This window comes from Eptatretus burgeri, unplaced genomic scaffold (genome assembly GCF_056783735.1).
Source record: "Eptatretus burgeri isolate ZD-2024b unplaced genomic scaffold, Ebu_testis_v1 Ebu_testis_scaffold_355, whole genome shotgun sequence".
Lineage (NCBI taxonomy): Eukaryota > Metazoa > Chordata > Myxini > Myxiniformes > Myxinidae > Eptatretus > Eptatretus burgeri.
Genome location: NW_028222304.1, coordinates 1 through 17,891, shown reverse-complemented (window position 1 = coordinate 17,891; position 17,891 = coordinate 1). Strand labels below are relative to the sequence as shown.

At 55.5% G+C, this 17,891-nt stretch overlaps 2 non-coding genes across 2 annotated transcripts; both read left to right on the top strand.

Moving 5' to 3' along the window:
- Window positions 1–13,535: 13,535 nt before the first annotated feature.
- Window positions 13,536–15,515, top strand: LOC147007275 (18S ribosomal RNA). Its single transcript, XR_015054297.1, has one exon. It is a non-coding gene; the product is annotated as an 18S ribosomal RNA (ribosomal RNA).
- Window positions 15,516–15,835: 320 nt separating this feature from the next.
- On the top strand, window positions 15,836–15,991 carry LOC147007274 (5.8S ribosomal RNA). Its single transcript, XR_015054296.1, has one exon. It is a non-coding gene; the product is annotated as a 5.8S ribosomal RNA (ribosomal RNA).
- Window positions 15,992–17,891: the final 1,900 nt, after the last annotated feature.

Below are 17,891 nucleotides of genomic sequence, written 5' to 3'. Positions count from 1 at the left end.
AAGCGTCCCTCCATAGCACTGGCCGGAACGGGCGAGGCCTGGTCGTACTTCATAACCCGCTGGGGCGAATACAAAACAGGTACTAAGCTTGTCGGACCCGACATAGTCACGCAGCTACTGGAGTGCTGTGAGGAGGAGCTGAGAAAGGACCTCACTCGCGCGGCAGGTAGGAGCCTCATGGGCAGCGATGAAGAAGACGTCCTCGCCGCCATGAAGGCGCTCGCCGTCCGGACGGAGAACACGATGGTAGCTCGAGTGGCCCTGTCTAACATGCGGCAGGGACACGAGGAGCCCGTCCGGTCGTTCCACGCCCGCATCAAGGGGCAGGCGGACACGTGCAAGTATGAAATGAAGTGCACCAAGGCGGGGTGCGATCAGGTCAACGACTTCACGGAAGAGATATTGCGCAACGTGGTTGCCCGTGGCATCGCGGACCAAGCAATACAACTTGACCTACTCGGTGAGAAGAACCAGGACATGCCATTAAAGGACATGATAGAGTATATCGAGGCCAAAGAGTCTGGAAAACGCTCGGCATCGCGCCTGCTTGACACTCAGAGCACGGACGCGATCAGTAGTTCGTATCGGCGGGGAAAGCGACAGGACGTCCGCGCCAGAGTAGGAGCCAGGCCGGAAAAACGGAATGCCAAGCCCGAAGGAGTATGCATCTACTGCGGCGAGGTGGGCCACGGCAAAACACCTCAATGGCGCGCCAGACGCGCCGAGTGCCCCGGATACGGTAAAAAGTGCCGGAAGTGTGACCGCCAAAATCACCTCGACAAGGCGTGCCTGGGCGGCCGATCGGCAAGACCCCCATCTGAGGAGACCGACGGGATGTACGATGAGCAGACGGCAGCCTTCGTCGAGCTATGCACGGTCACCATGGCCAACACAGAGGACGAAATGCGCACGCTTCCCCTCGCTCACCACCTGCACGATGATATGTGCGATAAGTGGATGAAACGCATATCCGACCCGCAGCCATACGTCAACCTCACTCTCACCAACAAGCGCGAGGATTACAAAGCACTGGGTTTTAACCTCCTGAAACACACCTGTGCGGTAACCCTACCCGCTATGGCAGACACGGGGTGCCAGAGCTGCCTGATCGGCATTAAAGTCGTCCAACAAATGGGCCTGAGTACCGAGGACCTCATACCTGTATCCATGACCATGAAGGCCGCAAACAACAGAGGAATTCGTATCCTCGGAGCCGTGGTAGTCAGATTCGCCGGTAACAGTGACGACGCTCGGAGATTGGAGACGCGCCAAATCGCGTACGTGACGGACTCTTCAGACCGCATTTTCCTCTCCCGCGCGGCCTGCATGGACCTGGGAATGATCTCGGACAGATTCCCGACACTCGGAGAGGTGAATCTGACGACCTCAGAATTGTGTGACTGCCCGCGACGCGCGGAGCCGCCGACCAAGCCGACCGCACTCCCCATGCCAGCGACCGAGGCCAACAGAGAGGCACTACAGTCACATTTACTCAGGATGTATGCTCAGAGCACATTCAACACGTGCCCACACCAGCCACTACCGAGAATGACCGGCCCGCCACTACGTCTTATGCTCAGTGAGAACGCGACACCGGTTGCCCATCACACTCCCATCGCCGTGGCCATACATTGGCAAGATGAGGTAAAAGCAGGCCTCGACCAGGACGTTCGGCTCGGCGTGTTGGAGGAAGTACCCGTCGGCACGCCGGTGACATGGTGTCACCGCATGGTAATTTGCGCGAAAAAGAATGGCAAGCCGCGACGGACCGTCGACTTTCAGGCCTTGAACAAGCATGCGTTCCGCTAGACCCACCACACCCAATCCCCGTTCCACCAGGCGAGACGCGTACCTAACGGGAAGCGCAAGGCAGTATTCGACGCATGGAACGGTTACCATAGCGTCCGCCTACACGAGGACGACCGCCACAAGACGACCTTCATCACTCCATGGGGGCGCTACCGGTACCTATCTGCCCCACAAGGGTATATGGCATCGGGGGACGGTTACTCACGACGATACGATGAGATCGTCGCGGATATTGATAACAAGACCAAGTGCGTAGATGACACGCTACTGTGGTCAGACACGATTGAGGGGAGCTACTTCCAGGCGGTCCAATGGCTGGATATATGCGGCCGGAATGGAATCATCCTCAACCCGGAGAAGTTTGTCTTCAGCGCACCCACGGTGGACTTCGCGGGCTTCACCATCACCATGACCTATGTGCGACCGTGCCGCCGCTACCTGGAAGCAATCCACGATTTCCCACAACCGCGTAACATCACCGACGTCAGATCGTGGTTCGGGCTTGTCAACCAGGTGGCATACGCCTTTAGTATGGCCGAACGAATGCAGCCATTCCGGAAGCTCCTGAAAAGTGGAGAACGCTTCCAGTGGTCCATGGAGTTAGAGGACATATTCCGCGAGTCGAAAGACGTGATCGTACAAGAAATCGAACACGGTGTCCGCATATTTGACAAAACTAAGCCAACATGCATCGCCACGGACTGGTCGAAGGAGGGAATCGGATTCTGGTTGCTTCAAAAGCACTGCCGACGCGTGCCAGTTAGACCATTCTGCTGCACTGATGGATGGAAAATAACCCTGGTCGGCAGCAGATTGACACACGCGGCAGAATCCAGATACGCGCCCATAGAGGGCGAGGCTCTCGCAGTCGCGGACGCCTTGGACAAGGCGCGCTACTTCGTACTGGGCTGCGAGAACCTGATCGTTGCGGTAGACCACAAACCACTGCTGAAACTCCTTTCGGACAGAGCACTTGACGACATATCCAACCCCCGCCTCAGGAACCTCAAGGAGAAGACCCTGCGTTATCGCTTCCGCATCATACATATCCCGGGCATGAAGAACAAGGCGGCAGATGCCATGTCGCGCAGGCCGGGTCGGCACCACGCGACCTCCACTCATGAACCTTCCAGATGACAATGCCACCATAGCGACCCACCTCCAACCAAGCACGCACACCGACGTCCTGTCCCTCCTACGCCAAACTGAGCCGGAGTATGACGACGACGTCGAGGAGGACAACCTGGCATGGTGTGCCGCGGGCCTCAAATCATTGCGATCAGTAACATGGGATCGCGTCAGGGAAGCCACCAGCAGCGATGGCGATATGCACATATTGGAGGGAATGACAATGAACGGCATCCCCGACTCAAAAATCGAGATGCCAGAGACAATTCGCGACTATCACCAGTACCGCGAGAACATTACATCGACAGATGGAGTGATCCTATACAAGCACCGAGTAGTCATACCACCCTCACTCCGCGGCGATGTGCTGAGCGCCCTACACGCTGCCCACCAGGGCGTATCAATGATGACCGCCCGCGCAGAATCCTCTGTATTCTGGCCAGGCATGTCGGCCGACATCAGCGCCACTCGGAAAAACTGCGAACACTGCCACCGGATGGCACCATCACAGCCTGGAGCGCCACCAACTCCACCTATTCCGGTCGTTTACCCCTTTCAGGCAGTGTGCTCGGACTTCTTTGTACACAGGGGTGCACACTACCTTGTGACGGTGGACAGATACTCGAACTGGCCGATCATCTCAAAGTCGACGGGTGGCGCCGCCGGACTCATAAACCACTTACGTCGCGCCTTCGTGACGTACGGGACACCAGAAGAGCTCGCGTCGGATGGGGGACCGGAGTTCACCTCCACCGAGACCAGGTCATTCCTGCACAGATGGGGCGTACACCACCGCTTGTCATCGGTGGCCTTCCCTCACAGCAACTGTCGCGCGGAGATTGGAGTTAAGACAATGAAACGACTCATCACGGACAACACCAGCCCGCAGGGAGAACTTGACACTGACGCTGTGCAGAGAGCGATACTACAATATCGTAACACGCCTGACCCTGACACGAAGATCTCCCCGGCAATGTGTGTCTTCGGCCGCCCGATACGCGATTTCATCCCAATTATCCCCGGGAAGTACAGACCGCACGACACTTGGCATGAGACCCTGAAAGCGAGGGAGGAGGCCCTCCGCAAACGTCATATCCGCACAGCCGACACCTGGGCAGAACACACCAAACGCCTTCCGCCACTTGCTGTAGGGGACCTAGTCCGCGTACAGAACCAGACAGGATTCCACCCAAAAAAATGGGACAAGACAGGCAGTATCGTGGAGGTACGCCAACACGACCAATACGTGATCAAGATCGACGGCTCGGGCAGAGTCACACTTCGGAACAGGAAATTCCTGCGCAAGTTTAGCCCAGTTCGCAATGACCAGCTGCCACCCCGGTCTATCTATGATGATCTAGCAACCCGCATCACTGTACCTGCACCCGTTGTAACACCGCAACTGCCTGACCTCGACAGCGAACCCGTGACATCTGCGACGCCAACGGGGCCCATGCCGGCACTGACGTCAGTATGCACACCCCAGCGCAAGACGACACACGTTTCAGACACGCCAGCAGCACCAGGACGAGGCACACCGAGGCGCGCGATCCTTCAGACGCCACCATCGGCCCCTGAAACCCTGAGAGCCCCATCCTCACTGGGGCCCGATGTGACACCACCAGCACCAGCAATAGGTCAACGCCGATCCACCAGAGCGACCAGCGTGCCTGCCTGGCACAAGGACTACTCCATGGAATAGTCACACGATGGGCGATATAAACTTTTGTTCATTCATTAAACTTAATATTTTCTCAGCCTTTATCTATTAACATAATAAAGACTTGGAGGGAGATAGAGAACATTGTACTTTACGGTACTTCTACATATCGACGGTCCCCTGTGCCAGTGCGCATGCGCAGCCTGAGCCGGAGCCAGGGATGTTGTGGGTGTTTCAACCTGTTCAATACTTGTTTGATTATTGTCGTTCCACGCTAATAAAGTGGTCGAACAAATTGAACTCTGTTCTTATTTATAAATATTATTAGTATTAATTAGCTCACACTCGCAAAGCGAAAAGCGGGGTAAAGTAATCGGTCCTTTGTGTTTGCTTGTTGCATTTTTCCCTTTTCTCTGGAACCCCTTGTCGGATTGAGACGAAATTTTCACCATTGGAGAGAAGACTCATGTGGAAGGTTTGAATGATAATTATGACATCAAAGATCACGTGGTGTGGCAACCATGTTGGCATAAAGGAGAAACGTTGGACCTGTTTCTCCGAAACCACATGAGAAAACTTGAAATGCCTTCATTATGACGTCATAATTGCATTCGCAGAACACGACATCCGATCATTATAAAAAAAATTGAGGGGCATCCATGGCGAAATTGTATGGGGGAGGGGGGATTGATTATGTCATCTGTCATGTGATTCAGTAGCCATATTGTTTTTAACATAAAAAATTCTTCAAAAATCTTTCTCCAAAATGGTTGAACAGATCAAGAAGAAACTTCACAGGAATGACCACCTATCTCTGAGGAACAGTTCCCTGCCTATGACGTCATAGGTGACATGGTTTCACAGCCATGATATTGGATTTACCCTAAAACCTTTTAACATCTCCAGAACAACTGTACAGATCAAGGGGAAACTTCACACACAAGTTCCCCAAGCCTTGGGATACCTGGGTGTTCAGAAATAATTTGATCAGTCATGTGGTTTGGCAGCCATATTGGATTGAAGGAAAAGATTTTTAAAATTCTCTCGATCTGCTGCATTAATCAACGTGAAACTTAAAAATTACGAACTAGTCGTGATGGGGAATATGTTTCAAATTTCAACCTAATCGGACGCATGGTTTGGCAGCCAGAATTATTTAATTTTTTGAATCTGGGTTTTTATTTATTTATTGAATAAGGCCCCTTGTCGGATTCTGAGACGAAGGATTCGTCACTCCTTAGGTGTCATTTCCCTAGTCTCTGTCTATGCTCCGACTGAGGCGAGTGACCTCACCGTGAAGGACACATTCTACGCCACGCTCGAGTCTGTGGTTGATCAGTGCCCCGGACGAGATACACTTCTAGTCTTGGGGGATTTCAATGCATCAACTGGAAATGATAGGGATGGTTATGAGACATGTGTTGGTCCCCATAGGTCAGGAACTATGAACCAGAATAGCATGAAATTCCTTGACTTTGCAAGAAGTCATGGACTTAGGGGGGCTGGTTCATGGTTTCAGCGCCCACAAGCTCATCGCTGGACTTGGTATTGGACTATTGCTGGACGCTGGACCATGTCCTCGTTGACGGTCGCTGAAGGATGATCCAGAACTGCAGGGTCAACCGGAGTGCTCAGTTCCTCAATACTGACCATCGGCTTGTTGTAGCAACTCTAAAGTTGCACCTTAAATCCTGGAGAATGGTACCATCCCAGCCTTGGCTGGATGTTGGTAAGCTCAAGGATGAGAGAGTAGCTGAGGAGTTTGCGAACAGGCTGAGTGGACATTTGGGGTGTCTGGGTGCTTTGGGGGGGTCCTGAAGAGTTGTGGAGTGCCTTCAAGACCACCGTCCTTGATGTTGCGGGGGGATGTCTTGGAACTCACCGCAGGGCAAAGAAGAATTTTGTCTCTCAAGGGACACTGGATACCATTGACCAGAGTCGCAGGGCCAGGCTGAATGGCAGAGCTGAGCTGTTCAGGGAGCTGAGGCGTAAAACTGTACGTGCACTGAGGGTGGACAAGGAGGTCTATGTGCGAGGAATCTGTGAGGGGGTAGAGCATCACCTGTGGACAGGTGATTCTCGTCCCGCTTACAGGGGAATTCGCGCATTGCGTTCATCCAAGCCCATCCCTCGGAGCACTGCAGTTAGAGCAGAGAGTGGTAGGCTCTTGACAGAGGAGTCTGAAGTGAAGGCCCGCTGGGCCGGTTACTTTGAGCGGTTGTATCAGGCTGATCCCCCAGCTGACGAGGTGGACGTCAAGGTTGTTACCATCCCTGTTGCTGACCCTCCAATCAACTGTGGTCCACCTTCGCTTGTGGAAACACGGGCCGCGGTGAACCAATTGAAATGGGGTAAAGCTCCAGGGATCTGTGGCATCCCTGCTGAACTTCACAAGGCTGGTGTAAATGCTGCACTCGTGTCGTTGCATGCAGTTTTTTGCTCTGCCTGGAACACAGGCATCATCCCAACTGATTGGAAGAGGGGCCTTGTTGTCCCTCTCTGGAAAGGGAAGGGTGATCGTCAAGACTGCAACAACTACCGAGGGGTGACGCTGCTCTCAGTGCCGGGCAAGGTCTTTGCGCGGATAATTCTTGATAGGGTTCACCACTATCTGCTTGAGCACCAGCGTCCAGAACAGTCAGGCTTTACACCAAAGAGGTCAACGATTGACCGTATCCTTGCTCTTCGTGTCCTCACCTAACGCAGATGAGAGTTTCGGCAGGGGCTGCTTGCAGCCTATGTTGATCTCTGCAAAGCGTTCGATTCAGTGAATCGGGATTCCCTCTGGAGAATTCTTGGTCTTCGTGGGATGCCACCAAAACTGATCGATCTGATGTCTGAACCCTACTCTGGTACTGAGAGTGCTGTGAAGTGTGGTGTTACCATCTCTGACTTATTTCCAGTTGTTACTGGAGTTCGTGTACTGGCCCCCACACATTTCAGCACTTGTATGGACTGGATTTTAGGGAGGATGTCGGAAAGATCAAGCTGCGGTGAGTGCATCGTTTAGGAATGCCAAGATCTCGGACCTTGATTTCGCTGATGATGCAGTCATCTTTGCGGAGACTTTAGACATCCTTTTGGGGGCCCTCGAGGTGCTGAATGAGGAGTCGGAGCCGCTGGGATTACGGGTTTCTTGGGTGAAAACTAAGATCCAGGCTTTCAATGACATCTTCGATGCTGCTGTCCTGTCTGTGCCTGTTTGTGGTGAGGATGTTGAGGTCGTGGAGAGATTCACTTACCTTGGCCATGATATTCATGTCTCTGCGGCTGTGAGTCAGAGGTCAATAGACGTCTGGGTCGGGCCTGGGGAGTCATGGACTCACTGGATCATGGGGTGTGGCGCTGCCGGTACCAGTGCGGGAGGACGAAAGTCCGAGTCTTCAGGTCCTTGGTGCTTACAGTCTTGCTCTATGGATGCGAGACTTGGACTCTGATCAAGGATCTGAGACGGAGACTTAATTCCTTTGGTACCAGGTCTCTTCGGAGAATCCTTGGCTATCGCTGGTCAGATTTTGTGTCCAACGAGCGGTTGCTGAGAGAGACTTGGATGAGATTTGTTACGTGCATGGTCCGTGAGCGTCAGTTGCGGCTGTCTGGACATGTGGCTCATTTTCCTGACGCTGATCCTGCTCACCGGATTCTCTCAGCGAGGGAGTCTCGTGAGTGGAGGAGGCCAATGGGCCGACCACGTGCCTCTTGGTTGCAGCAGGTTGACCATCATCTCAAGGAGATGGGGATGGGCCTGGCATCTGCCTGGGGGAAGGCTAGACAGAGGCCCCTGGAGTACCGGCGGAATGTGGACGCAGCGACGTGCTGTTCTGGCACCTACTCCCATACCTGACCTGACCTGAATAAGGTTCACTTGGTTGCACCTTGACGGGTTTGAGGGGAGGAGTAGCAGCTGCAACCCGAGTCCTGTCCAAGTTCCTCCTGATGTCTTCATCTTTCCTTTTTGCCTGTTCAGGTTCCTCCTGGGAACTTCAATGCAATACCTATTTTATTTGGTCTTCCATTTGATTTGAATTCAAATTTATTTTTTAAATCCCATTCTGAATTAAATTGAATAAAAAGGACGTATTGGGCCAGGTGTCTGCTCAAAGTGGGGTTGTATCAAAGTGGGACATCTTGGTACCCTGTCATCATTGCCAGCAGTGATAAAGTGGCTGTTCTCATGCAAAGAGCATATATCAAAAACCGTTCAACGGAGGAAATCGAAACTTCACCACAATTTACACAATGATAGTAATGAGTCGACGGAGTGGTTTACACATTTTGTTATTTCACATGAAATGTGGGTCAGAATGACATCACATCCTTTTAAAAAGTGCCACCATGTCAGTGGATAAAAGAAAATGGTGGAACACTGTATCCACAATCTTGGTTTTCTTCGGTGAACTAATCACATTCGTCCATTAATTGGGCCTGGCAATTCACACGAATTTGGGAAAGACATCGTTTTATTCATCTTCAAATGCCTTTAAATTGACAAAGCAATATCGATTACATTTGATTTGGGAATGGTTGATTTTCATGTGCAGCCTGTGGCTGCTGATGGCATCATTTTCTGGGGGCACAGCTGTGCCGTTGATGCAGTGCCCTCTGTTTCCAGTACACTGGGATTCATTTTGCCAACTCAGAACAATGACAGGCTGAATCAACCCACGTGGTGTTAATTCAATTGATTCAGGGGCTCAAACTCAAGACCCTAGTTGTCCAGCCTCCTGGTCAGTTTGATGTTGAAGCCAACTCCACGAAGGAACTGGGGAATGTCCTTTCTACCAGCCCGGAGGTCACCACTAAGTGATACCAGCCGTCTCTGCATTTCCACATACTCCTGCTTAACCCACTTCCTCCTGACATTCCCGATGGCATCCTGGGCGATGACACTATCCACCTCAACGGCTTCCTTTCTGAACCATTCTACAACTTTGGACGTGGTTGGGTGGTGGTAATTCATCGCCACACGCATTTTATTGTTGCAGCCCTCCACAACGTTGTTGGTCCGAGGATTGTAATTCAGTGTTTGTTGATGAACGTTCCATTTGTGTGGAGGAAAGATCGGCTGGACTCCATTTCCACCAGACACGTAGGACAGCTGGACTCCATTTCCACCAGACACGTAGGTTCTGTCGAAGTAGTCTATCAGGGGTTGGGCTGCTGGAGGACAGATAGCCCACAGATGTACCATACCGGCAGGCACATCGATAATTGGCAAAAAAGCCAGGCCGTCCATTTGCGAACAAAAAAGTTGCAGATCGTCGTCCTGACGATATTGAGCGGCCAAACCGAATTCTTGTATTTTCCGCCACGTGCTCTGTGTCAGGTGGTAGAAGCATCCTTGGGTTATGGTGTTTGCACCCAGGATAGCTCATACTGCTCGCATAATGCTGTCTTCAAAATCTGTCATAGTGCGTAAAGGAGAGAAGACTACGTTGACGCCTTGGCATGCATCAACAATCAAAGTAAGAAATTCCTCTTTGGTGACCTCCTCTTGTTAGGTAGAAGTGCGTAGGCTACGGTAATAAAGTTATCTTGGCCGAATGGGATACGTACACAATATACTTGCGAAAATATGGCTGGTGCCATTGCGAAGTTACCGTCCATATAAACCGTGTCCACATTACCAAGTTTTTCCAAGCATTGAGGACTTGAAAAGATGAGCACCCTGTTGCGATTGTTGGCACCGTTGTCGTAAATCAGGAAAGGTTCTCCCCCAACCGTAGTTCTCAACTTATCTGGCAATGGTCCAAGTCGGTCCAATCCTGCGGGATCCCACAGCGCCGGTCGCTGGTTACGGAGCGTTCTTTTTACGACATCTGGCTGTGGCATGTAGGGACGGGCACCGGCAGGCAAGTCAATCAGCTCGTCCTGATAAATTTGCCCTGGATTCTCCCTCGTTGCACCTGCCCTTCGTTTCATGGCGACTCTGAGTTCAACCACTTCCACTTGTTCTACACATGGCAGATGATTATGCAGGATAACTCCTGGCTGAACGTCACCATGGTTCAAGTCGGTAGAAATGGCTCCGCGACACTGACCAGAAGTATTCTTCACACACTTCCACCAAATTTTGTCAGGTCGGGTAACTTTCTTGGTGTACATGTACCCTTCATGACACAATTTCAATCCATTCTGTGTGGACTGCGTCGCTGCAGCCATCGTTATTTGAATCACAAAGACACACTTTTAATAATTGTCTTATCAATGAGAATCAAGAATGAACTGTGATTTATATGCTGTCAATGTTGTTCAAAGTCATTCCCCAAATTTCCAGGAAAGTCGCATGATGTCCCATTACAATATTGTTACGTTTGAGGGGGGGGGGGGTATGCATTCAAAGGGTAATTAGGATGTTTAATTAGGTATGCCATGCTGTTCGAGTTTACCAGGATCTCGATGTAATAAGTAGCAATTCAGTGGTGATAAGTTGTCTAGTAAATGTCCATTTCTTCAAGGGGGGAAATGATAATTGTCACCTAATTAGATAGGGACACGGGATAGGGTAAGTGTGTCTGCGTAAACCCCTTTTAGTAGTCCCTGGAGGCTGGCCGTGACGTCACAGGACAGGGCTGTGGATGGCTCCGCCCCGTGATCACGATTGGCGGAGGGCGATGGCGGTGGGCCAATAAAACGGCTCGATTGGAAGTGACGAGGACGGGAGGACAAAAAGGTTCTGTTCGGGGTCGAAAAGGAAAAGGAAGAGGAAGAAGATCGGGACAAAAAGATCGTGTTTTTTGGGTGTGGAGGCTGTTGCGCGGAGAGCGTGCTTGTTGTTGTGCTCATTCAATCGTGTTCTTCATCGTGTCTTGGAGCCTTGCTGAGCCTCGTGCCTCACCTTGGTTGGCTCTAGGGTTCTGCTGACTCGGAGTGCGGGGTCGAACGGCGGGCGGACCAGCCTCCCTCTCCTGCTCGCAATTTGGCGCCAGAACTGGTTCCCTGGCGGCTGTGAGCGGACTTGGGCCAGGACCAGGAGGTCGACAGCACCACGGTTTCTCCTGCCCCCCCTGACGAGTGCAAGGCCAGCTAGTCCGACGCTGATCCAGGGACAGTTGCGTCCACACCACGGTCCAGCCTGACCACCAGAAGTAGCTACGTTGTGTGTGTGTGTGTGTGTGTGTGTGTGTGTGTGTGTGTGTGTGTGTGTGTGTGTGTGTGTGTGTGTGTGTGTGTGTGTGTGTGTGTGTGTGTGTGTGTGTGTATGTGTGTGTGTGTGTGTGTGTGTGTGTGTGTGTGTGTTGCCAAATCGGTTTGCAGTGTTCAAAAGGTGTTAAGTTTTCATCCAAGTTTTCCAAGTGTTGAAATATTTTCAAACACTCGACCGTCACGCTCTCGATACTGTGTGACGTTCGCGCAACCGCTTAATCTGTTTACCACGATGACGCCAACCACGATCGTCCGTCGTGTGCACATTAGTGAGGGGGATGCAAGACGCACGAGTGTGGACGTGCATGCTTGAGTGGTGCAACAGCTCGTTGAGCGTAGGAAAACGGCGGCGTGATGCGATGTGCGATTTGTGAAGCGTTCGATATCTGCGATATCTGCGATATCTTCGATATCTGCGAAAGCCGCACCCACGAGAAAGAGGGACAGTGCCGTACACGGGTGGCTTCGTTGGCTTCGTTTTCTTTCCCATCATGGGTCCCATGGGCCATGATCTTGCTCTTCGGAGCGTCCGTCGCATGCTTGGGCGGATGCGTGCGCGCACGCAGGTTTCGATGGCGTTTGCGTTTCGGTCACCACGTCTTGTGACGAGGTTCGCCACTCGTGCGGGTTGTCACGGTCCTCGAACGTACCCGTTGGGAGTTCGGGGGTCGGCGAGCGTTTGTTCGTCGTCGACGCGATTCACTGGCGATGTCGCTGCTGCTCTTCGTCCGGAGTCCCTCCGTTGCTATTTGTCGGTCGGGTCTTCTCCGTGTTTGGGGCAGCTGCTGTCACGGTCCTTTTCGTCGTGAGCGAGCTTGTGTGCCGAGTGGCTCCGTGCTGCTTTCACGACATTCTTTGCCCGACGTGTCCGAGCAGTTTTACCGGTGGTCGTGCACTCGGCCGACGGTCGGATCCCCGTCCGTGTCACGGGGCCTTCGCCGGCGAGTGTAACGAACCAAGGGTCACGTGAAAGTAAGCGGTCGCCCGGAGGTTGGAGGTTCGACGGTCTCCTGTCCGTGTCCGCTCGTTCCTCGGGTGGCCGACGTATGCAGTTGCGTGTTTTTTGGGCGACGAGCTCTTTGGTCGCTCACCGTGGATTTGGTGGTGCGTCGCCACGTATGATGGACGTGAGCCTAGCGAGGTGGCCGCGACGGTCTTTCGCCCACTTGCGAAGCCGGGCGTGCTGCCCCGGGTCGGACCCGGTCGTGTCTTCGGCCCGGCCGGCGCCGGTGCGTCGGACTGTTTCTTGTTCCGAATCGGCGCCTCCCGGGCACTCGGGTCTGACTCTGTCTGACCGCTTTCCTTCCGCCGAGCGCGCCGGTGTGTGAGGTTGCGGTTGCGACATGGGTTTTCGGCTGGCCGACGTCGTCGACGTTCTGCTGCCGTTAACGCGCCGTCGGAGCGGTGACTCTCTTCCTCTGACCGGTGCAGCGATCGAGAGGCGCGCGAGAGATGCGTCCCAAGTACGGAACGAACGTTGAACGTTGTTCGTGGCGTGAGGTTGTCGCCGGGGCGATACGAAGGACGAAGTACGAAGTCCAAGTGCGGGACAAGAGGGACGAGGCAGACGAGCCCTCGGGAGCGATGTCGTGCGAGCGAGAGGGAAACGAGTCGGCATGGCACAACACGACACAACGGTGCAATGGTGCAACAAAGGTGGCGGGGTTCCGCCGCGGCGCGTGGTCGCGCGGTTCTCCCGGTGCTCCCCGGCCCGGCACGTGCGACGTGCGACGCGCCACGCGGCGCGTGACGGTCGGCGTGCCGTGGTCTTTACGGCGGCTCCTCACGCCGCTCCCTGGTTGATCCTGCCAGCCGCATATGCTTGTCTCAAAGACTAAGCCATGCATGTCTAAGTGCGAACGGAAGGACCCGTTGAGACTGCGAATGGCTCATTAAATCAGTTATGGTCTCTTTGAGCGCTCGGAAGTTACTCGGATAACTGTGGCAATTCTAGAGCTAATACATGCAAACGAGCGCCGGTCCCCACGGGTGAAGGTTCCCTGACGTCGTGGGGAGGCGCGCATTTATCAGCACCAAAAACCGACGCGGTGCCCGCCCACCTTCCCTTCCTTTCCCCTTCGTGGGGTGAGGTCCTTCGGGGGCCCTTCCTTCGGGGAGGGTTCGGGGCTCGGCGTGGGCCCGTCCACGGGATGGTGACTCTGGATAAACCATGGCAGATCGCTCGGCCTCCGCGCCGGCGACGTTTCATTCGAATGTCTGCCCTATCAACTTTCGATGGCAGGCTTCGCGCCTGCCATGGTGGCTACGGGTGACGGGGAATCAGGGTTCGATTCCGGAGAGGGAGCCTGAGAAACGGCTACCACATCCAAGGAAGGCAGCAGGCGCGCAAATTACCCACTCCCGACACGGTGAGGTAGTGACGAAAAATACCGATGCAGGCCTCGGTCGAGGCGCTGCTATCGGAATGGGTGCACCTTAAACCCATGTGCGAGGATCCATTGGAGGGCAAGTCTGGTGCCAGCAGCCGCGGTAATTCCAGCTCCAACAGCGTAAGCGAACGCTGTTGCAGTTAAAAAGCTCGTATTTGGAAATCACGCCGGGGCTCGCGGGGGGGACGTGCCGCGAGGCGCGCTTCCTGTCCCCGCCCGTCCCCGGCGGCGAGACTGTCGGAGCCCTGCGGACGCTCTTGGATGAGTGTCCTTTGCGGGCCGGAAGCGTTTACCTTGAGGAAACTGGAGTGCTCAGAGCGGGTCGGTAGAGCCTGTACACCGCAGCTGGGAATAATGGAATAGGGCCTCGGTCCTATTTTGTTGGTTTTGCGGGACGGAGGTCATGATTGAGAGGGACTGCCGGGGGCATTCGTACTGCGCCGCGAGAGGTGAAATTCTGGGACCGGCGCAAGACGGACTAAAGCGAAAGCATTTGCCAAGAATGTTTTCCTTAATCAAGAACGAAGGTCGGAGGCTCGAAGGCGATCAGATACCGCCCTAGTTTCGACGGTAAACTATGCCGACCGGCGATCGGGCGGCGTCGAATGGCATGACCCGTCCGGCAGCCATGAGGGAAACCAGGAGTTTCTGGGTTCCGGGGAGTATGGTTGCAAAGCTGAAACTTAAAGGAATTGACGGAAGGGCACCACCAGGAGTGGAGCCTGCGGCTCAATTTGACTCAACACGGGAAAGCTCACCTGGGCCGGACACGAGAAGGATTGACAGACTGAGAGCTCTTTCACGATTCTGTGGGTGGTGGTGCATGGCCGTTCTTAGTTGGTGGAGCGATCCGTCTGGTTGATTCCGATAACGAGCGAGACTCCGACACGCTAACTAGTTCCGCGACCCCGGTGTGGCCGGCGGACTAACTTCTTAGAGGGACGAGCGGCTGCAAGCCGTGCGAGATGGAGCAATAACAGGTCTGTGATGCCCTTCGATGTCCGGGGCCGCACGCGCGCTACACTGGACGGGCCAGCGTGTACCTTGCCCTTCGCCGACAGGCTCGGGTAAACCGCTGAGCCCCGTCCGTGATGGGGACTGGGGCTTGAGACAGTGTCCCACGAACGAGGAATTCCCAGTAAGCGCGAGTCATCAGCTCGCGTTGATTAAGTCCCTGCCCTTTGTACACACCGCCCGTCGCTACTACCGATCGGACGGTTTGGTGAGATCCTCGGATCAGCCCCTGCACGGGCCGTCCGTGGCACTCGTTGTCGTCGTGTCGGCTCGTGCCGGTGCGCCGAAAAGATGAGCGAACTTGACTGTCTAGAGGAAGTAAAAGTCGTAACAAGGTTTCCGTAGGTGAACCTGCGGAAGGATCATTATCGGGACGAGCATGGCATAACGGCATGGCATGGTATGGTCGATGGTCGATGGTCAATGCGAGAGCACGGAGCACCCTCGGTCGAGACTGCCAAGGGTGCGGAAGACGCGATCGTCGACGCCGTGTCGGCGATGCGTCGGCGACGATTTTTTTTTCCGTGGATGTGGCTTCGCCGCGGTGTCGAAGAGCGGTCGTCGTCGTCTGCGCTGCTGCACAGCTGCGCGGCAGCGAGGCCGATGTTGCGATGAAGGTTTGTCCCACTGACGGAAGACGAGGCGCGCAGCTTCGTCGTCGGTGTTTAATGAAGCATCGTCTTGGAACGACTCACAGCGGTGGATCACTCGGCTCGTGCGTCGATGAAAAACGCAGCCAACTGCGAGAACTGGTGTGAATTGCAGGATACACTGATCATCGATACGTTGAACGCACATTGCGGCCCCGGGCTACACACCCGGGGCCACGCCTGTCTGAGGGTCGCTCGATTATCGATCGGGAGCATGGGTGTCCTGGCCTTCCTTCGCGCTTCGGTGGGCCGGGCCTCGCTACGCGCTTTGCGCTACGCGCTTTGCGTGGTTCCCGCGAATGGGAGTTCGAGGCCGCTCGACGGTCGCGGCTCTTCGAAATGCAGCACCGTTGTTGTTTTTGCGTTGTTTGGTCGTGCCACCGCCGTGGCCGTGGCGTGGGTGCGGTCGTCGGTGGCCCTCGAGTGAGTGAGCCTGCTTCGACTTCGACTTCGATTTCGACTTGTTCGGCTTCGACATCGACTTCGACTTCGACTTCGTCGCGCGTGCGTGCACGGCTCCGTGTCGGTGTGGCGACCACGGCGTATAGAGAGAGGGAGAGAGAGCGCAGAGAGCCAGATCCGAGTCTCCGCGTCTCCCGTGTGAGTTGCGACGGGGACCGGTGGCCAGACACGGAGAGCGCGTCGCTCTCGCGGCGGCGTGCCTCTCCGGGAGCACTTCAATGTTTGCGACCTCAGATCAGACGTGACGACCCGCTTAATTTAAGCATATTACTAAGCGGAGGAAAAGAAACTAACGAGGATTCCCTCAGTAACGGCGAGTGAACAGGGAAAAGCCCAGCGCCGAATCCCCGCCCGCACTACGGGCGTGTGGAGTTGTGGCGTACAGGAGCTCGCACCTCCCGGTATCGCTCGGGGGTCCAAGTCCTTTCGATCGGGGCCTCCTCCATGGACGGTGGCAGGCCGGTGCGATGGCCCCCGACGTGCCGGGGTCGGGTCTCTTTGGAGTCGGGTTGCTTGGGAATGCAGCCTAAAGTGGGTGGTAAACTCCATCCAAGGCTAAATACGTGCACGAGGCCGATAGCCGACAAGTACCGTGAGGGAAAGTTGAAAAGAACTCTGAAGAGAGAGTTCAAGAGTTCGTGAAACCGTTGCGAGGTAAACGGGTGGGATCCGCGCGGTCCGCCCGGAGGAGTCAGCCGTGGCGTCGGTCGCCCGCCGTGGGTGTCGCGGTACCCGTCCCGCGCCCGGACGCCGTCGCGTCGACCGTCCCCTCGTGGGTCGGGTGCGCCTCGACGATCCCGGTCAACGTGTGGGCGGGCCTCGCCCCTCGGCGGACTCGTCCGCCGCCCGGTGCATTTTCTCCGCGTGCGGTGCGCCGCGACCGGTTCCGGAGGCGGCCAGGAGCGCCTGGGTTTTTCGACCGAGAGCTTTGCGATTTGTCGAGGCGCCGTGGCGGGGCCTGCGACCGGTGCTCTCCGCGTCGCGCCTTCGCGCGTCGTCGTGGGGGAGGCACCGGGCCGCGCCCGTCGCGGGGGCCTGGCGAGAGCGTTCGCTCGCCCCGGGACCGAGGGAAACTGGACGGAAAGAAAAGTCTGACGCCGCGCCGCGTGCGAGCGTGGTTTCGCGAAAGCGGCCGTGTCTCGTGCGTCCGGGGCGCCTCCGCCGCCCGCCGCTCCGTCGACTGGCGGCGAACTGTTCTCAGTGCGTCGTCGACCGCGGTGCGGCGCCGCGGTGCCGTGCGCCTCCGGCAGGGGCCGTTTCCGCGTCCGCGTGGCCGGCGCGCCGAGGGCTTCGTGCGTCGGTCGGGGCCCTTCGGGGGGGTTCGGGTCCTCCGGGGCCCGTCCTCTCCCCGTGCGGGTTTCCCGGCCGCGCGCGCGGTTTCCTCGTGCGTGTCGTGTCGCGCGTTGGCGGTGCGGTCCCCGGCGCTCGGGGTCTGCGGCGAGGGTCGGAATCCCACCCGACCCGTCTTGAAACACGGACCAAGGAGTCTAACACGTGCGCGAGTCGAAGGGCTCGAAAGAAACCCCGGAGGCGCAATGAAAGTGTGCGGTGCGCGCGCGGCCGGGTTAAGGCGTCCCATCCGCTCGGCGGCCGGTTCGGGCGGTGCGGGTGCTGGTGCGAGCGCGGTGCTCC